This window comes from Ornithodoros turicata, unplaced genomic scaffold (genome assembly GCF_037126465.1).
Source record: "Ornithodoros turicata isolate Travis unplaced genomic scaffold, ASM3712646v1 Chromosome20, whole genome shotgun sequence".
Taxonomy (NCBI): Eukaryota; Metazoa; Arthropoda; class Arachnida; order Ixodida; family Argasidae; genus Ornithodoros; species Ornithodoros turicata.
In genome coordinates, this window is record NW_026999334.1 from 820,108 (window position 1) to 842,334 (window position 22,227).

Sequence of the window (22,227 nt, forward strand, 5' to 3'; positions counted from 1 at the left end):
GCCCGAGGAGCCGTCGTATACAGTGTTGCGGATTTGGCCGCTCAAATCGGATTTAAATCAAATCCGCATTTTTTCTGAAGGTAGTAAATCAAATCCAAATCAAGTCCGGATTTAATTTTGACACGTTAAATCAAATCCTTTTAAATCCGGATTTGTTTTTCCGTACCTAAATCAAATCCGCTTTTAAGTCCGGATTTATCGAATCTTTTGACAAATCCGGGAGCCAAAATTCGTGCAGTAGCATTACTAGACCTATAACCGTGTCTACAAATTACAAATACTGCACGTATTCACTAAACAACGCTTAAATAACAGCGTGACGTGGCACAAAGAGCAATAAATTTCGTCTGATTGACGAGGATATAAAGGGCCAACCAATCAATCCGGTGGCCGAAATTTTATTCATATTTTAGGACATAACTTTTTGAGTTTAGAAAGACATTTTCGGTTACGCCTGCTCGGCGTGTACCAGACTATCAGTCACCACGTATCAGCCTGTGTCAGGCGCGGATCCAGACACTCGGTTTGGGGAGGGGCGGTTTCTTTGTCTGAGCGCATAGTGGGGGAGGGGGAGAGGGAAATTCAATGTGTAAACTCACGTTTTGGGGGGCGATTGGGGGGAGCAATTTGGCGAGTTGCTTCTACTTACAGCCGTTTGCTCGCTCTGCCATAGGAGCTATATAAATGATACCTATACCACTCGATAGAGAATGAGTTACCGGTTCTAATGAATCTACCTTCAAGGGAATGCGTGTACCCGCTCATGAACAATAAAAGTTCCGAATCGTACATTTTTTTCCGGAGGTGCTGTGTTCGTGAATTTTTTCGTAGCGCCCCTTTAAAGTAGGAGTCACGGGACTTTTTCCGCGTGCTGTCTTGAACCCATAGTTTTTATCAGCCAAATTTGAAGGATGTGGTAAAACAAGAAGCGCGTTGCTATGAGGTCAAAGTTGGGAAAAAATTCGAACCAACAAACGCCACCGCAACCTTCCGCCTCCCCATATCGGAAACGGTTCATCGGATGGAGCTCGAAATTGTTGCATTTGACATCAATCGAGATGCTATCTAACATATATATTTTTCATGGAAATTAAAAATTGTCAATTTCCCACGCTTGTCGATTTAAAATGGAACTACCCAAGAGTGGACAGAAGGCGACCTGACCGTGTCACCTCTAGCGTTCGCACCCCCTGTGCGGGCAACGGGCATGCCGATCGTGCTCCTTCTTAAAGGTTGAAGACGCGCAGCCATTTCGGATCGCTGGGATCGTTGAATGTATTTCACGCGCGACCAGCAGCCGTACGATTAGCTGGAAGCTAACACCGGCCGCGTGGGGGGGGGGGGGGGGGGGGAACCGCATCCCATACGGTCGTGTTCCCTATGTAAAAACCCTATCTCCTGGACGATGCTACGCCGCAAAGCACGAAATTTCCTTAAGACCGCCCCCCCCCCCCCATCACAGACCCTTAAATCCGCCCCTGAGCCCATGGGTCTATTTTAATGCTGACGTTTCGGGGCTGTGTAAAAATTTTCCTCGCGCAGTACAGACTGTTGTAATCAAGGGGGGAAAAAAAAAGGTATGGCGAGGAAGAGTGGCACATCTTGCCATGATTGTCCGTGGGAGTAGGAAAGGCTTTAATTCCCGAAATCACGAAATGATAGGGTGTGATATATTTATTATTCGTTTTTACTTTGTTTTGACGTGAATGCGTGTACCTATATGCGTTCAATATGATGGCGAAGACCAAGAATTTCGCGACATGATTTGGCAAGCTTGAAACGGGTCGTGCTTGAAGACTCAGCTAGAGGTCCATGGGAAAGGTCCAGAGGACGCCGCTTGTGCGTGTGCATATTTCAGACAAGGTCACATCAATTTGTGTAGAATGCGAAACGGCGCTTCGCTCAATTTCAAATCGATGCATCTTGTGAGGGAGCTTGGCGAAATCCACGCGCAAATCCGCTGAAAAAGGGGCGATTGAATCCAAATCCAAATCATTCGTGGAAAATGCGATTGAATCCAAATCCAAATCATTCGTGGAAAATGCGATTGAATCCAAATCCAAATCATTCGTGGAAAATGCGATTGAATCCAAATCCAAATCATTCGTGGAAAATGCGATTGAATCCAAATCCAAATCATTAGTGGAAAATGCGATTCAATCCAAATCCAAATCCTGCCCATATTTTTTTTGCCCAAATCAAATCGCAAATCAAATCCGCCACCCCTCCGGTGGATTTAAATCCGGATTTAAATCAAATCCGTGGATTCAAATCCGCAACACTGGTAACTTGGCACTTGGCCTTCGGGAGAGGAAAATCAGTTGCGCTGCGCATGCGCTAGAAGGGATGTCACGTGTCTCTCTTTGCTGCCGCCGTGCCGTCTGCTCGCTTCGCGTGCGCATGCGCTAGCACACAGCGGTTTATTTGCTTGAGGATGAGATTTGTGTTTGTGGTAGCGGTGAAGCAACTTTGCCAAATATTCCGTTCAAGTTCCTCGCTGGACGTCCCGCTCGTCCGTCGATGTTCAACAGGTGAGGGAACGTTTCAGCAACGCCTGCGAGTTTCATGCTCGCGGTTCAAAAGGTGAGGGCGTCTGTACAAAATTGTAAAATGGGCCGCTCTGTTACTACAGATGCAGCAAGTGCCAGTCCACTTTTTCTCAGCTGCACCTTCTCAGTCCAGGCAGCAACAGCACCAGGTGAATGTAGGTACACAACTTCCAAGTGAAAGACGCACGAGTGCAATTCTGAAGCTGGTAAGTACGTCTCATGCTACACACCATTCGCGTTCAGCGCTCTTATTTTGCATGTGTTGTAGCAAGTAATTCAGTGGCATAAACCGGCAGACTGGTGCGTAATGTACACCCATAGTGCCAAGTTGCACTAATTCTGGTGACGTGTTCGTAAAATCTGTGTAATCGGACTGTCTAATTGTCACCTGGTCGCGGTATATGAGTACGAAATATCGTGGTTTCGGCAGTTATCAGTAATCTTTCGTTGTGCTTAATGGTTCCTATTACTTTGTATTTGTGTTTCTACTGAGAGTTATCATACTGTATTCTTAACTGGAGCAACAAAATTACCAAACACATGAGGATTGTGTTGAAACTGAGGACATTGCTTATTTTTACTGATTTCAGATTTTCAGGCATGGAGAGAAGAAATGCAGGCTGCAGCAAAGAGTCATTTTACTAAAGGCACAGGGGTAAAAAGATTGAAAGATGGAGGTTTAAAGTGTTGTTATATTTGTAACTGATCGGGTGCTTTTACAGCGAAGAACGTCAAAGGAAAAAGGTCCATAAAATCATAAGGTTCCGTCAGGCATGGGGCAACCTGCATTGATGATTCGTCTGCATTGTTCCAGACTGGCAAGGTTCCAGGACACAACGGGACATTCCTCAGGGGCCCCCTACCATCTCGCTCATGATCAGAGCTGACAATTAAGGCATAATGGTTTCAAATTTCCAAAGATTCTCTAAGAAGTGGCATGCATTTCAGAATTTGTATGAGTACAACACAACAGCGTGTACAGCCCGAGACAAAAGTTCACGGCACTACGCCTTTCTTCATCGGAGCGGTCCCCTGCCAGCTACCAGCAAAAGATCGAATAAGAAACTGGTCTATCTCTCAGCATGTGCGTCCGCTCTTGTTTGATGCTAGGGTGTCACTCCAATGGAGAAATGTGACACCATGGTGGTCCGTAAAGATTTGTACCAAGCTGCACATCGTACAACCCCGACAACTAACAAACACTGCTCGGTAAGGTCAGTGTTCCAATTTGAGATTTTGCTGCCTATTTCTTCCCAAAAGGCTGCTCTTGCTTGTGAACTCCGGTGTACCAAGACAAGTTCAGAACAAAGAATTTATAGTTAGACTTTGAAGGCAGTAGTCAACATAAATAAGTTTTACCTCTGAGATGATTGCCCATTCAAGGCAACAACAAACTCGTAGGTTCACCACATCATCTAAACTTCCTCGGCCTGTTACAGCTTGTTTCTGTCCACAAGGAGTGGTGACATGAACTATCATTCATCGAGCATTTATTCATTTGTCAGGAGGTTGTTAGAGGAATCAGTCAGACAGATGTGCTTCAGATGTTTTTGTTTTGTTTTTTTTTTCAGTTTTCAGGTTTTTATTGTTATTCCATGACAGTATACACTGATACTGATAGTGGGCAAGCCCTGTTGAACAGTCCAAGACACAGTCAGTGCAAATGTCTACGCAATTTGAGGGGAACAGAAATACCAAGAACACATGACAAGTATTAGAAACAAATAGCAAATGAACAAAGAGAAATGCAAATCATCAAAAAGTAATTGCATGTCACCCTACGTATCAGCAGAAAAGTCCTGTTTGATGGTGTTTTTGAAGGATGCCAGATTATTGTTGGGACGAATGCGTACACCAGTGTTTTTCAAACTGTGGGTCATGAGCTGTTGAAAGATTCAGTGTTTCATGCCCAACCAGAGGGTAAAGCTCAATTTATGTTCAAAGCATTAATGGACTGTCATGTGTTGTCAAATGACAGTGTTGCATTCATGAGTAAATGATGTAGATGTGAAGGTCCTTAAACATGAATTCAACAGAAATCCTCTGGCTGGGTGTATTTCCTGCTGCTTGGCACACTCTTGGAATCTGGTTGAAAACTGCCCTGCTACTATGGCTTTCTTCACACCATCTGTGCATCAATATTCGAACAGATTGGGACAAAAGTTTATGGAAGACCAGGGTGTTGCATTTCTTCATGGGAGTGACACTCTAGCAGCAAACAGGAGTGGCCACACACACTGAGAGGTGGACAGAACAGCCAGTCACCTGTTTCTTATTCGATATCTTCCTGCTAGCCAGCAGGGGGCCGCTCCGATGAGGTGCAAGGCAACAGGCTCATTGATATAGTGTCCAGCTGGAATTTGTGGTATTTTGGAACGATGTATTGCTAACGAGACCAGTAAAAATATCCAAAACTGGACCTGGACTGCGTGTTTGGCTCACTGAGGTTACCGAAGAGCTACGTTTCCTTGAGGTGTGAAACAAAGCTTGATAAAATGAATCAACCAAGTTGTGTGATCTAACTGGCAAATACTGAGTAGATTTACAATATAGATTTGCAATATCTTGAGAACTTTTGCTCTCTTGTAACAAATGCTAAATGAATGCAATCAAGCATACATTGGAACTCATTTGCTGAGGCAAGACACGTGAACATACAAACATATGTGATTGTGCTAGTTATTTTCACGCACATAGTATGATCTTCTGAATTCCCAGTAGCTGTTCGAACACATAGCTGCTTTCACATAGCTGCACCCGTTTTTACTCCTTGCATCTTTGTTGAGACAAAGCGGAGTTGTTTGGCATTTTTGTTCCGCAGTATCACAGCAGGTTTAGCATTGCATAGCCAAGATCGTACCTTTACTAGTGCATCTGGGAGGTCCCCATAGAACCCCCATAATATTTTCTGGCTACCGCACGGATAGCCAACACTAGCATGAGACAAAGTAGAAGCCAACTTGAATATACAAAGCGTAATGACGTGCATGAAGAATTTTAAAATGATTGAGCATTGTATGCGAATTACATTATCAAAATGTTGATGAGAGTCATGTACCCCGGCCACCATATTTTTGATGATAACGAAAGACGGCAATTGAGCTGGTGTGATGCCAATATATTTTTCCTTTAATCTAATGAAATAATTATGCATTATACATAGTCATGAAGAGTTTGCTGATGGATGTTGGAAGGGTGTACATTTCCTTAGATAAATCATTCACAAGAATACACACAGCGGCTTTGAGCACACCAAGGTTTTATGCAATGCCAACTGATGTTAGTACAGTCGACCCCCGTTTATCCGGACTTCATTTATCCGGATCCCGCGGTATCCAGACAAAAAGCACGGGAACGGATTTTCCTCCGTGTATTTCGTTCTCGTTTATCCGGACTTCAGCTTCCGGACTCGGACGAGAATTCCAGGGAACGAAAGTCGAAAATTCTTGTAATCCAGCTTCAGTTATCCGGACTACCGTGAGCAAGAGGAGACGCTGACCCCGCTTCGTCACCCTTTTCGCTGTGTTGGGGTTATTCCCGTCACACGTCAGGGACCTACATTCCTCCGTAGGGGAGACAACCGTGCACGATAACCCCCTTCTCTAATTGTGTGCGTTGGGTCACGTTGACCAGTCGAGTCATTTAGAAATATTTCGAGCAACTGTCCGGTTCTAGAGGGGAAAACTACAACCCGAGGACCTGCTGCTTACGGCCCGTTGGCCGATGAAGACATTCCTCTAGCTGAGCTGCGATCCCTGATGCAGAGGCTCACTGCGACTGCCGTAGATAATGCTGCGGTTTCTGACTACGTTGACGTTGATAAGGATGATGACGCGTGTGCAGCTATGACTGATGACGGTGTGATTGCTGCTATTGCCTCCGATGACGTGCAGCAAGACGGTGCCGATGACGCCAGTGAGAAACAAGGCTCCGATATTGACACTTTGCGTCCGCAACGGCATTCTTCGAGCAGCGCAACAGCGTGGCTCAACTCTATGCAATTAGCAAAAGTTTGCAGGAATCGAGTGCCTACATTACTATGTAACAGCTGTCATTGACGAGATTTCTGTGCTTTAATTAAACCTTGCTCTGTAGGACGTTTCTATTCGGTCGTTTCATTTATCCGGATGCCCCGGTATCCGGACGATTTCGCCGGGAACGGCACCGTCCGGATAAACGGGGGTCGACTGTATTTTCATGGTAAAAAGCATCTGTTGCAGCTGAAGAAAACAATACCATCAGTCAGGGGCAGTTGTCTCGTTATATTGCAAGCGAGTACTCAGTACTGGAGAGATATAAACACACGGAATAAAACAAACTGCCTAGTGCAGTGAGTGGAAAGTTTATTCCACTTCTTACTGGCAGAATATTAACACAATTTTTTCTACAAGATTTCGCAGGTCAGAGCACTTTATAGGATATACAAATTGCCAATTATGTGTGTTATGTGTATGTATATCACCACACTTAAATGTATTTACCTGCTGTAATATACCCCACACCAAGCTAAAAATGGGGCATATTGTCTTCAGTTGAAAAGTCAATGCAGGAGAGCATGCATGGCTGTAAAGTGTTTCACCTGAACCATTACCCAAAATGTATGAAGTGGCAGTACACAACTATCACATAGAATGACCCATCTGTGGTGCTATGTGTAGAATCTATGCACACTTTTCTTTTGATGTTAACATTGCCTTGAGTTTGAGGGAAAGCACAGGACGAACACGGGACGAGACGAACACAAACACACGAACCAGCAATGAAGCTTTAATACACGAAGTGAAGGAGAGACGGGTAAAAAGAAAGTGTACACTTCGGCATTAACATCAAGTCAACACCAGCTAGCTTTCCTGCTCCTCCTGTGTTCATCACACTTTTGTTGGTGCCCAAATGCCTTAACAGCTGTTTTTGCATGCCTGTCATGAGAACTAGCAAGAAATCCTCATCTTGCAACAAGTCAGTATTTCCTCGTTGAAAGACAGTAGGATCATCCTTCTTGCCTTTGTGTGTGAGGGAAAGCACTGGACTGTTGGTTTGGGCTCTGATAGAACTGACCAACAAGGCAACACTGTTTTGATTGTCGTCGTGTTTCCTCTCACCGTAACATATATTATAGTCCCTCATGGTGGTGTACAAGTACTGCCTTGTAGTGAGGTGAATTGGATCCTTTGAAACGTGCCATCCAGCACACCCCGAATACTGAGCTGCATAGTACGCTGAGTGCAATGCCGTCACGTAGTTTCCCTAACATAAACAAATAGTTTCTTGAAGGTAAAAAAAGGACATTCCAGTACAACATAGTGTTTTACAAGTGCCTGTACGCCCGCAGCACATCGTTGCCATCGCGGCTTCTCCCGTACCTGTTTTTTTTTTCTTTTTTTAAGGAGTAGCAAGCTGGCACTTGCCTGGCTGACATCTCCTTTTGTGTGAATAAACATATACCCCCCTGCATGGGCTGCCTCTATTACATCTTCCTCTGTTTTTGTAAGTGGGGTGTAGGACAGCCCCAAAATCATGTGCATAATAGGAAGCTTGGAAGACAAACGAGACCTTGCCAGTTTGGAACACTGCAGACATATCAGCAAGGCAGGTGTCCCCAAGCCTGACGGAACCTTGTGATTTGATGGACCTTTTCCTTTGATGTGTCCTCTCTATAAAAGCACCTGATCAGTTACAAATATAATAACACTTTAAACCTCCATCATTCAATCTTTTTACCCCTGTGCCTTTAGTAAAATGACTCTTGGCTGCATCCTGAAATTTCTTCTCTCCATGACTGAAAATATGAAATCAGTAAAAATAAGCAATGTCCTCAGTTTCAACACAATCCTCATTTGTTTCGTAATTTTGTTGCTCCAGTTAAGAATACAGTATGATAATTCTGAATAAAAACACAAATACAAAATAATAGGAATCATTAAGCACAACGAAAGATTACTGATAATTGCCGAAACCACGATATTTCTTACTCATATACCGACTTCGGTGTTAAGATACAACAGGTGACAATTAGACAGTCCGATTACACAGATTTCACGAACACGTCACCAGTCTACCGGTTTGTGCCACTGAATCATTTGCTACAGCACATGCAAAATAAGAGCGTTGAACGCGAATGGTGTGTAGCATGAGACGTACTTACCAGCTTCAGAATTGCACTCGTGGAAGTTATGTACATACACCTGGTACTGCTGCTGCCTGAACTGAGAGGGTGCAGCTGAGAAAAAGTGGACTGGCACTTGTTGCATCTGTAGTAACAGAGCGGCCCATTGAACAATTTTGTACAGATGCCCTCACCTTTTGAACCGACCATGAAACTCGCAGGCGTTGCTGAAACGTCCCCTCACCTGTTGAACATCGACGGACGAACGGGACATCCAGCGAGGAACTTGAACGGAATAGTTGACAAAGTTGCTTCACCGCTACCACAAACCACAAATCTCATCCTCAAGCAAACAAACCGCTGTCTGCTAGTGCTAGCGCATGCGCACGCCAAGCGAGTAGACGGCACGGTGGCGGCAAAGAGAGACACGTGACATCACTTCTAGCGCATGCGCAGCGCAACTGATTTTCCTCTCCCGAAGGCCAAGTTAACTTGGCCTGCTTGGCCTCGGGAGAGGAAAATCAGTTGCGCTGCGCATGCGCTAAAAGGCTAAAAGTGATGTCACGTGTCTCTCTTTGCCGCCGCCGTGCCGTCTGCTCGCTTCGCGTGCGCATGCGCAAGCAGAGAGCGGTTTGTTTGCTTGAGGATGAGATTTGGGGGTTGTGGTAGCGGTGAAGCAACTTTGTCAAATATTCCGTTCAAGTTCCTCGCTAGATGTCCCGCTCATCCGTCGATGTTCAACAGGTGAGGGGACGTTTCAACAACGCCTGCGAGTTTCATGGTCAGTTCAAAAGGTGAGGGCGTCTGTACAAAATTGTTCAATGGGCCGCTCTGTTACTCCAGATGCAACAAATGCCAGTCCACTTTGTCTCAGCTGCACCCTCTCATTTCAGGCAGCAGCAGTACCAGGTGTATGTACATAACTTCCAAGTGAATTAAGACGCACGAGTGCAATTCTGAAGCTGGTGAGTACGTCTCATGCTACACACCATTCGCGTTCAACGCCCTTATTCTGCATGTGTTGTAGCAAATGATTCAGTGGCACAAACCGGCAGACTGTTGCGTAATGTACGCCCATAGTGCCAAGTTTGACGAATTCTGGTGACGTGTTCATGAAATCTGTGCAATCGCACAGATAGCATGCCGACCTTGGTCTGGCAGACCTTTCCATCGAATAAATATATATCCCCCCCCCCCCCTGTGCAATCGGACTGTCTAATTGTCACCTGTTGTATCTCAACACCGAAGTCGGTATATGAGTAAGAAATATCGTGGTTTCGGAAATTATCAGTAATCTTTCGTTGTGCTTAATGATTCCTATTATTTTGTATTTGTGTTTTTATTCAGAATTATCATACTGTATTCTTAACTGGAGCAACAAAATTACGAAACACATGTGGATTGTGTTGAAACTGAGGACATTGCTTATTTTTACTGATTTCAGAGTTTCAGGCATGGAGAGAAGAAATACAGGACGCAGCCAAGAGTCATTTTACTAAAGGCACAGGGGTAAAAAGATTGAAAGATGGATGTTTAAAGTGTTATTATATTTGTACCTGATCAGGTGCTTTTATAGAGAGGACACATCAAAGGAAAAGGTCCATCTAATCACAAGGTTCCGTCAGGCATGGGGACACCTGCCTTGCTGATATGTCTGCAATGTTCCAAACTGGCAAGGTCTTCCAATCTTCCTATTATGCACATGATTTTGGGGCTGTCCCACACCCCACTGACAAAAACAGAGGAAGATGCAATAGAGGCGGCCCGTGCAGGCACTTGTAAAACACTATGTTGTACTGGAATGTCCTTTTTTTACCTTCAAGAAACTATTTGTTTATGTTAGGGAAACTACGTGACGGCATTGGACTCAGCGTACTATGCAGCTCAGTATTCGGGGTATGCTGGATGGCACGTTTCAAAGGATCCAATTCACCTCACTACAAGGCAGTACTTGTACACCACCACGAGGGAGAAGTTACCCGTCAAAAAGAACTTGTTACAAGTTAAGTTACCGTGTGCAAAATATAACTAAGTTAATAACGAAGTTCTTCAGCATGACATGTAACTCGCAGTTACTGAGTTACTTTAAAAAAAGAACGAGTTACTTCCAAGTTACTTCGGACACAAAATAGCATTACGCAGGTGCAGCGCGCGTGAGCAGTTGAGTTAGACCTTGAGTTGTCTGCGGAGGAGTGCAACACGCTTAGATCGTTTTCGTTTATGTCCAACAATAGACCTCTCCCTGTTTGTAAACAAATGACGTCATAGTGTTCGACAGCACCAAAATTTGGTAGAATTGAACTAAGCTCGAAGCTAGAGGTGAACAAGGTCGCGCCCGAAAGCCACGGTCTTGAGGGGATTACGACAAGGGACGCGACCCTTGGTCCTACTTTTCTTTCAATGGGAGACAGCGAACAAGTGCCCGTTCGTGGAACCCAGCCCTCCTTCCGATTTGTTTCGGTTTCAGTCTGTCTACCGTTGTCATGATGACGTTTCTTTGGTAGAGGTCTATTCGAACGCTTTGCATCTTACCCCCTGTGGGCGCACAATAGTTGAGCTTCGTTTCAGTGGCAGCGGTTCTTACTTCTTCAATAAAATACTGTCATTGATTGAATATCACGTTTTATGGCAAAAAAATGCCATGAAGGAACCTGAGAGAAAGCAAGAAAATATGTGGACGTGAGTGAAAAGCGAGTTAAAGGTAACTTGGAACTTAAGTTAATTTGGCAAAGTTACCTCTAAAAAGGAACGAGTTCCTCTGAAAGTTACCAAGGCGCAAAAGTACCGAGTTAAGTTGCAAGTTACCAAAACAAGGACCTTAGTTACAGTAATGAGTTACCTCGAACTCTGATAATATATGTTACGGTGAGAGGAAACACGACGACAATCAAAGCAGTGTTGCCCTGTTGGTCAGTTCTATCAGAGCCCAAACAAACAGTTCAGTGCTTTCCCTCACACACAAAGGCAAGAAGGATGATCCTACTGTCTTTAAACGAGGAAATACCGACTTGTTGCAAGATGAGGATTTCTTGCTAGTTCTCATGACAGGCATGGCAAAAACAGCTGTTAAGGCATTTGGGCACCAACAAAAGTGTGATGAATATAGGAGGAGCAGGAAAGCTAGCTGGTGTTGACTTGATGTTAATGCCAAAGTGTACACTTTCTTTTTACCCTGTCTCTCTTGCACTTCGTGCATTAAATCTTCATTGCTGGTTCGTGTGTCTATGTGTTCGTCTCTTCCTGTGTTTTCCCTCACACTCAAGGCAATGTTAACATCAAAAGGAAAGTGTGCATAGATTCTACACATAGCACCACAGATGGGTCATTCTATGTGATAGTTGTGTACTGCCACTTCATACATTTTGGATAATGGTTCAGGTGAACCATTTACAAGGAGGAAACACTTTACAGCAATGCATGCTCTCCTGCATTGACTTTTCAACTGAAGACAATATGCCCCATTTTGAGCTTGGTCTAGGGTATATTACAGCAGGTAAATACATTTAAGTGTACATACATACACATAACATAATTGGCAATTTGTATATCCTATAAAGTGCTCTGACCTGAGAAATCTTGTAGAAAAAATTGTGTTAATATTCTGCCAATAAGAAGTGGAATAAACTTTCCACTCACTGCACTAGGCAGTTTGTTTTATTCCGTGTGTTTATATCTCTCCAGTACTGAGTACTCTCTTGCAATATAACGAGACAACTGCCACTGACTGATGGTATTTTCTTCAGCTGCAACAGATGCTTTTTACCATGAAAATACTAACATCAGTTGGCATTGCACGCATAAAGCCTTGGTGCGCTCAAAGCCGCTGTGTGCATTCTTGTGAATGATTTATCTAAGGAAATGTACACCCTTCCAACAACCATCAGCAAACTCTTCATGACTATATATAATGCATAATTATTTAATTAGATTAAAGGAAAAATATATTGCCATCACACCAGCTCAATTGCAGTCTTTCGTTATCATCAAAAATATGGTGGCCGGGGTACACGACTCTCATCAACATTCTGATAATGTAGTTCGCATACAATGCTGAGTCATTTTAAAATTTTTCATGAACATCAGTACGCCTTGTATATTCAAGTTGGCTTCTATCTTGTCTCATGCTAGTGTTGGCTATCCGTGCAGTAGCCAGAAAATATTACGGGGGGTTCTATGGGGACCTCCCAGATGCACTATCAAAGGTACGATCTTGGGGGGGGGGGGGTTTGCACCCCCCTGACTATGCCCCTGTTGGCTATGCTACGCTAAACCTGCTGTGACACTACTGAACAAAAACGCCAGACAACTCCGCTTTGTCTCAACAAAGATGCAAGGAGTTAAAATGGGTGCAGCTATGTGAAAGCCAATCACTGCAGAAATGCAAATAAGAACAACAGTTCTGGAACCTGATGTTCGAACAGCTACTGGGAATTCACAAGATCATACTATATGCGTGAAAATAACTAGCACAATCACATATGTTTGTATGTTCATGTGTCTTGCCTCAGCAACTGAGTTCCAATGTATGCTTGATTGCATTTATTTAGCATTTGTTACAAGAGAGGCAAAAGTCCTCAAGATATTGCAAATCTATATTACAAATCTACTCAGTATTGGCCAGCTAGATCACACAACTTGGTTGATTCATTTTATCAAGCTTTTGTTTCACACCTCAAGGAAACGTAGCCCTTCGGTAACCTCAGTGAGCCAAACACTCAGTCCAGTTTTGGATATTTTTACTGGTCTCGTTAGCAATACATCGTTCCAAAATACCACAAATTCCAGTTGGACACCATATCAATGAGCCTGTTGACTTGCACCTCGTCAGAGCGGCCCCCTGATGGCTAGCAGGAAGATATCGAATAAGAAACAGGTGACTGGACTGGCTGTTCTGTGCACCTCTCAGTGTGTGTGGCTGCTCCTGTTTGTTGCTAGGGTGTCACTCCCATGAAGAAATGCAACACCCCATAAACTTTTGTCCCAATCTGTTCGAATATTGATGCACAGATGGTGTGAAGAAAGCCATAGCAGCAGGGCAGTTTTCAGAAGCAGCTTTTCAACCAGATTCCAAGAGTGTGCCAAGCAGCAGGAAATACACCCAGCCAGAGGATTTGTTGAATTCATGTTTAAGGACCTTCACATCTACATCATTTACTGATGAATGCAGCACTGTCATGTGACAACACATGACAGTCCATTAATGCTTTGAACATGAATTGAGCTTTACGCCTCTGGTTGGGCGTGAAACAATGAATCTTTCAACGGCTCATGACCCATTTGGGGGTCATGACCCACAGTTTGAGCAACACTGCTCTACACATTCGTTCCAACAATAATCTGGCATCCTGCAAAAACACCATCAAACAGGACTTTTCTGCTGATACGTAGGGTGACGTGCAATTACTTTTTGATTATGTGCATTTCTCTGCTGTGCAATATCTTAGCTATTTGTTTCTTATACTTGTCATGTATTCTTGGTATTTCTGTTCCCCTCAAATTGTGTAGACATTTGCATTGACTGTGTCTTGGACTGTTCAACAGGGCTTGCCCTCTCAGTCTTGTTATCAGTAATCAGTGTATACTGTCATGGAATAACAATAAAAACCTGAAAACTGAAAAAAAAAATCATCTGAAGCACATCTGCCTGACTGATTCTCTTAACAATCTCCTCACAAATGCTCGATGAATGATAGTTCATGTAACCACTCCTCACATTCTCCACACATTCTCATTGCCTGCCAGCGGTACGAAGTCCACCGATCGAGTCTCCGGCGCCGCCTTGCTCATCTAGGCTACCGAGAGCTTTCCCTCGCGGTGCTACTTGGCCCTACCCAGCACGCTGAAGTCACGTCTGCGCTGACGCGATTCCTGAGTCACGATTCCTTCGGGAATCTAAACTCCTGGGAATTCTCTGATGCGCAACGATTAGTGAAGGAGCTGTTACTTCTGTATTTTTTGATAATTTTCTGTACCCCAGCTGTTTTCTTCTGTTTGCTTGAAAGCATTAGGGAATAGCAAGCCCACACCGTGGCTAACCTTTCCCTTTCCTTCTTACTTTGCATTAAACATATTCCCCCCCCCCTTCCTCTGGTTGCGTGGCACAGGATATGCACCTTGAAGATGTCGTTGTGGACAGAAACAAGCTGTAACAGACCGAGGACGTTTAGATGATGTGGTGAACCTATGAGTTTGTTGTTGCCTTGAATGGGCAATCATTGCTTAGAGGTAAAACTTATTTATGTTGACTACTGCCTTCAAAGTCTAACTATAAATTTTTTCAAGCCCTACACTTGTCTTTGAATCCTGGAGTTCACCCAAATGACTTTCTTAAGCATTTTTGCAAGAGCAGCCTTTTGGGAAGAAATAGGCAGCAAAATCTCAAATTGGAACACTGACCTTACCGAGCAGTGTTTGTCAGTTGTCGGGGGTTGTACAATGTACAGCTTGGTACAAATGTTTACGGACCACCATGGTGTCACATTTCTCCATTGGAGTGGACACTCTAGCATCAAACAAGAGCGGACGCACATACTGAGAGATAGACCCATTTCTTATTCGATCTTTTGCTGGTAGCTGGCAGGGGACCGCTCCGATGAAGAAAAGCGCAGTGCCGTGAACTTTTGTCTCGGGCTGTACACTGTCCACGCTGTTGTGTTGCACTCATACAAATTCTGAACTGCAATCTTTGGAAATTTGAAACCATTATGCCTTAATTGTCGGCTCTGATCATGAGCGAGATGGTAGGGGGCCCCGGAGCATACGTCCCGTTATGTCCTGGGACCTTGCCAGTCTGGAACGTTGTAGACGAATCATCAATGCAGGTTACCCCACGCCTAACGGAAAATTATGATTTTATGGATCTTTTTGCTTTGATGTTCTTCTCTGTAAAAGCACCCGGTCAGTTACAAATATAATAACACTTTAAACCTCCATCTTTCAATCTTTTTACCCCTGTGCCTTTAGTAAAATGACTCATGGCTGCATCCTGCATTTCTTCTCCCCATGCCTGAAAATCTGAAATCAGTAAAAATAAGCAATGTCCTCAGTTTCAACACAATCCTCATGTGTTTCGTAATTTTGTTGCTCGAGTTAAGAATACAGTATTAGAATTCTGAGTAAAACATAAGTATAAAATAATAGGAATCATTAAGCACAACGAAAGATTACTGATAATTGTCGAAACCACGATATTTCTTACTCATATACCGACTTCGGTGTTCAGATAGAACAGGTGGTAATTAGACAGTCAGATTGCACTGACTGTACGAACACGCCACCCGAATTAGTCCAACTCGACACTATGGGCGTACATTACGCACCAGTCTGCCCGTTTATGCCACTGAATCATTCGCTACAACACGTGCAAAATAAGGGCGTTGAACGCGAATGGTATGTGTGTACTAGTGTAACAGAGCATGAAACGTACTTACCAGCTTCAGAATTGCACTGGTGCGTCTTAATTCACTTGGAAGTTGTGTACCTACATTCACCTCGTGCTGCTGCTGCCTGGACTGAGAAGGTGCAGCTAAGAAAAAGTGGACTGGCAGTTGTTGCATCTGTAGTAACAGAGCGGCCCATTTTACAATTTTGTACAGACGCCCTCACCTTTTGAACCGCGATTACGAAACTCGCAAGCGTTGCTGAAACGTTCCCTCACCTGTTGAACATCGACGGACGAGCCGAACATTCAGCGAGGAACTTGAACGGAATATTTGGCAAAGCTGCTTCACCACTACCACAAATCTCATCCTCAAGCCATGCTCAAGCAGCTCAAGCAAACAAACCGCTGTCTGCTAGCGCATGCGTGATGATCAGCTGTGGCGTTATAAAGCGAGAAGGACGACCATATCTTCCATTTTTGGTGTTCTTCAGTCAAGGATGATGCGAACACGAAAAGAGATAGCGCTGTCAATCTTTTTTTTTTTTTCAAATTGACGTTGCACAGTATGCAAAGGAAAGTCAAGAACGTTTTTACTCGCGTAAAGCGTCATTAATTGATTACTGCCTATCAAATTTAAGAAAAAAACGCTACTTTTACACTTGCCATAAAACGCTATTCTGTACTTATTCTCTGCTGAAAATATGGTCAGCGGGCGGGTAATTATCAGCAGGAGTGATGTCCAAAGTTTTATCGCAAATGAAAGAATAATAAATAAACTAGCGTGGTTCAAAATCGCACACCTAAATACACAGAAACGCAGAAAATGTGGTGACTAGCGCCGTCTGCCGTACGCGTTTGAAACCAGCGGCAGCTTCGCGTTGCAAGAGGTTGCCGAGAGATGGCACAGGTTCCTATGTTCTGATCACGTGATCACGCAGCGGTTCTCTGACCTCCCTGACTTACGAAACGTTGGCCCGGTGCGTAAAAGTAAAAACCCTTAGTAAGTGGTGCGGAATTTTAGTATTTATTTTGAGCCGGAGGACTTCAAGACCTGCAATATCGCAACCGGGGATTTCGCAAAAATTCCACGCGTACCAAAAGTGGATGTTTCTCGAGGGCACATTTTTTCCGGGGGACATATTTTCCAGGGGACATTTCTTCCGGGGGCAGTTTTTCCGGGAACATTTTTCCGGTTCCCCCAGAGCATGCGCGTCTTTGTCTCGTTCCTGTTTCTTTCCAACTAGTTTCTTTGTTTTCTACATGTGGGGGAACTGAACGAAGAACCGGAGCATGGAAGGAGGGGACACCATGGTAAATGTTTATTGTGTAGGCAAGGGGAAGGAGTGCTGTCGCATCCATTTTGCTACGAAGAATTTTTGTCGCACGATAACTATCTTGCAATGCAAATGCAATTTCTTGGATTGAACTCTGAAATCTGTAGGCGGATCCTCCGTTTACTCGCAAATACAACGATCGTCTCACGGCAAACTGTGGGCAATCAGCGCCGCGTAATGCGATGGAGACGACTGAAATAAACTAGTGAAATGACCACATTTCGTGGCGAAAGATCACACCTCTCGTCATCTCACAAAGCGATAACACGAATCGCAGCCAAAAAAAAGTTATCTTCACCTACTAGTCACGGCCGCTACTATGCGGAATACGGGCAGGTTACATAGCGCATAATTGTCGACTTCCCTATTTTACTTCGGTTATACCATTCCTTTGATTCTTATCATTTTGTGTGCGTACAGTGAGTTGAACTTCTAGTTTCAACAGAAGTGGTAGTTTCATAATTCATTTCAAGAAATCATGTTCCTGTAAGCTGTATTGAGATAAAACTGCTACCGATCGGCACGTGAACAGACTCTTCACAACTGACTGCAATTATTTAGTATTTGCGTCCATTTTTTTATGACGGGTGTTTGACCATTTTGCATTTGAGATATATATTTTATATATCTCCAATATATTATATTTTGCACAGTCTTCGTCACACGCTACGCGCGCGGCAGCTACCCCCGTGCTACTCAAACCACGAAAGCACGAAAATCAACTCGCCGTCTTGCACGACAGTTTCAGAAGGCTTTTACAAGACAATGCTCCCTTCTACACACGTATAAACACAGGGTACAATGGCATACAGAAGAGACTCAAGGTCAAAGGGTCCAGTCGGGAGAATCGCGCGTGGGACAGCTGTCCCACGCGCGATTCTCCCTAACGGGGTCATCCACGGAAACCGGGACGGTGGCGCCCCTCCGTAGCAAGTCTGTAAGGGAATTCAAGATGGCTACCGTGAGACCGTAGCCTTAAGCCCCTAAAAGAACGAGGTCGCGTTCCCTTGTACGAGGCCTCCCCAATAAAGGACGCCGGGGAACAAAGAGGAGTAGACAGACAAGGAAGTAAAAGCGATAACCAAAGCCAGAATGTTGGAGAGAACCGTCACCCTAAACTTGGACATGAACAGCGAGTGTGGCTCATCGGAGATTCCAATGTGAACAGATTAAAGAAGCCGCTACTACAAACCCTCGGCGGCGACAAGCGCGTCACAGTTAGCGGCCTCCCAGGTGCGACAGCACACGACATAATCAACGAGATTAAAAAGTCCCCAAGTGAAGATGAAGAACGGCTTACCATCATAATGGCAGGACTCAATGATATACTAAGCGGTAAAGAGCCCAGCGATGTTGTAGCCACGATAATGGAGTTTGTTAGCCAACAGAGCAATGACTCGAGGAGTGAAGTCCATTCCCTTCGTCAAACACAGAGGGCAGGAACTCCGAGACAACATCAGGGAAGTCAACGTCCAACTAAGAGCAGCGTGCCACAGTTCTTCATCTGTTACTTTTCTAAACAGCTACCATGCTCTACGCGGGGTAAGAGACTCCGGCATGGTAGACATACACTTTTCCCCCGAGGGAAGTGATAGAGTGGCCGAACGTATTGCCATGAAAATGAGGACTTTTTTAACGATCGATCCAGTCGTCGAAAGGAGACACCAGCCTCCCTACACTCTTAACTCCGTACCCTTTAGTAAAGGGTAAAAAATCGCAATATTTTACCCTCTATTTCAGAAGCTACCAGGTACCCTCTGAGTGACACCTTTTATAAAAGTTACAAGGAAACCCACTAATTAGAGGTTACGGCCTTCAATCCACACTCTAAAGTCCGTAACCCATAAATAGAAGTAAAAAACTTGCAAACTTTTTACCTCTATTTCTAGAGGTAACTATGTTACCTATACTCTGAATAACCCTTGTACACAGGTTAAAGCATAACCTGTAGTCACTTTCCACGTTGCTGCCCATGTAACTCTTACACAGAGGTTAAAGTATAACCTATACCCACCCACTGCGTTGCTAGGTTTGTAACCTTTATCTTAAAGTTATTCAGTGAAGCCATCTACACAGGAAGACGGGGTGAGGCGTCCCTGAGAACATTGCACGAACTCCTAATAAAAGAAGCACACCACAGAGAAATGTGTCCTAACAGTATTGGGTAATCATAACTATGCGCTCGCGGATGCCGATTTGCCTGTACCTGAAGCAGAGTAAGCTCGACACGCGCATCTTTTTGGAAAAATAAAAAAAAATCACAATACTAAAAAAAATTGTGGAGCTCAGTTGCAAAAAAAAAAAAAAGAGTAAGAATGGAACCACTGAAAACAAATTAAACGCATGTCACGAGTTTCCAAAAACCTCACGGAACTAAATATCGTTCACTGCATGCCGCTATGTAAAGTACTTCATTAACTAAAAGGTTGTGACACGTTCTAGAGAACACCTTGCCCAATAAAACGCAGGAAATGCTAGACGAAAATATGAAGCTTTTCTTTGCAAACACAGCGTTACTTTATTATCAACGGTTCATACTACATAGTATTCTACGCAAAATACTCGAAAAATATACTGTAAAATTCTTTATCATCTTCATATGACACATGGAAAGACCATTCAAAGAATGAATTGTAACATATTAAATAGGAGTAATATTAAATGTTCAAGATGCAATACACTTTGCACTGAAAGTCAAAATCGAGTTCACAAGTCTCTTCTTCAGTGGAGCAAAATATCTCCGAAGGATCATGCAGAGAAAAGACATATATGAAATATGAGTATTACTAAACTGCAGAACACCTTGCACTGAATGTACATATAACGGAACTGAGTTGACAAGTCACTTTTTGACATTTAGCAAAATAGATAATTCGTAGTCATCTTCACATGACGTGTAGAAAAATTATATAAATGAAAGTTTAATGAGATAAAGAACCCCAACACATTTTGCACTTAAGGCACGTTACAAAAAATCAGGGGTTCCTCATAATGCAACTTCCGAACCTGATCTGATTTTACCAAAGTGGTGTCAATCTGCACACCCATTTCCTGAAACAATTCCTCTATATGCTGCTTACAACGCAATCGACAACCACCTTGGAGCACATGTGGTGGCCCTTTGGGTTATGGCATAAATAGCCTTTTTTTTTCAGATTATTCTTTGAACTTTGATCTGTTCTTTCCATCTGCTCAAGTAGCTCACCTATACATTGTGTTGGCTGGCTCATCCTGTCATGTTACGTCATCCTGTACTCGTGTGCTTAACTAAATACAAAAATTCAAATGATGTATGTATCTTTAGATGGTTTCAAACGTTGTTCCACAAGTATCACAAGAAGGGAGAAAGCCACACCCAACACACTGAACAACGTGGTCACAAAAGCACTGGAAATACCTAGTCGACAATCTACAATGTTGGCAAATATAGGTTCGTACATGGCTGGCTGGCTGGGTTTGCGACGAATCCCGAGCTTGCGGAGAGTTGTGGGAAGGACCTGGTTTGCTGCTATCTTTCTGGGCCTCTGCAGAGTTATAGACTGGGATTGGGCTGCTGCTGTATTTCTGCTGGACTGTTCGTATGTACTTCTGTGGCACAAGATACCTAAATATAAACCGCAACGTCAAAAGGGGGCGCGCTGATTATTTCATTTTTACACGTATCCCCACAGTTTACGAGTGCAGGAACCATTACCCACACTATTCACTCACCCTCTGCCACAATACTGCCAGGTAACTCATGGCTGTGTCCATCAAATTTGGAACCAGTGGAGCTGCGCTATGGGTTACCTGCGAAGAACAATCTTTTTTACTGCAATATTCTGCACAAATTGCAAGGCCATAATATATCGGGTGCTTTTAGTCCTACCACTTTCTGTGTTATTGCGCCGAATGCAATTGTAACGTTAAAAATGCTTTGCCCATGACGTCTCAAGTTCAAAACAACCTGCGAAGAGCCAAATGATAACGGTTACACAAGTCTGACGTGGAAACGCGCAGCTTGCTTATCCTCCTTTTCGGGATTCTATCATGTAGTCACAGGCAACCAAGTGATGATAACCGACATTTCAGTGCAATGACAGAAGAAAAAAAAGACCATAAGCGACCGTTAAAATAACTGGTTAGGAATCGACTTAAACAATAGTGAAGGAAAAGAACGAATGTCTAGTTCAGGACGAGGAAAAAGCAGTCGCAATTATGATGCGTCTTTGGGATCACTAAACGCGAATGCATCAAGAAGTTTCACGCAACGCAATCACTTGCTCAACGCATGCATAAAGCGCGTTCCTCGTGTTACTAACCTGTTTCACTCAGTGCTGCATGCTTGGCTCGTGCATGGTGACAATAACAGCATGCTACTTCCATTGCATGTCCATTTTCATCCATTTCTCCAATAAATGCATCACGATCACAGCCGGCGTCCGGGCAACGTCCCTGTGTGAAAGTTCGAATGTCTGTGTGCGTCCGTCACATCATATATCCACCTGCGAGCTTCGCCCATGCAACATTGCGCTAACATGAGAGTGAACTACGCAGGAATGTAATAGCAAATGCAGAAGGTTACTTACTATGTGACTTTGAATTCCGTTGTTTCGAATGCAACGGATGTCGAAGCGGCGAGGTACCACACAGCAAGCGAAACGCTCCTCCCGCTTTTTCCTGATACACGCTGTTGCCAACCGCCACTTGACGTGCAACCTCCACCTGCCGTCTTTCGCGAAACTGCGGACCACTTCGCTTTTATAACTAACGCTGGTAACTTCTCAAAAAGCGTAACGCCGTCCTTAGGGGTAACGCCACTGTTTCTCTCGCAATGTAACCTGTAAGAGGGCAGCGCACGTCCGCATGTAACCTTTGAAT

At 43.9% G+C, this 22,227-nt stretch overlaps 2 long non-coding RNA genes across 2 annotated transcripts; both read right to left on the bottom strand.

Moving 5' to 3' along the window:
- Positions 1-14,632: 14,632 nt before the first annotated feature.
- LOC135373076 (uncharacterized) lies at positions 14,633-16,565 on the bottom strand. Its single transcript, XR_010416263.1, has 3 exons — positions 16,310-16,565; positions 16,083-16,208; positions 14,633-15,666 (listed from the first exon to the last, which is right to left on the bottom strand). It is a non-coding gene; the product is annotated as an uncharacterized LOC135373076 (long non-coding RNA).
- Positions 16,566-20,007: 3,442 nt separating this feature from the next.
- LOC135373040 (uncharacterized) lies at positions 20,008-22,009 on the bottom strand. Its single transcript, XR_010416240.1, has 4 exons — positions 21,936-22,009; positions 21,669-21,801; positions 21,079-21,156; positions 20,008-20,971 (listed from the first exon to the last, which is right to left on the bottom strand). It is a non-coding gene; the product is annotated as an uncharacterized LOC135373040 (long non-coding RNA).
- Positions 22,010-22,227: the final 218 nt, after the last annotated feature.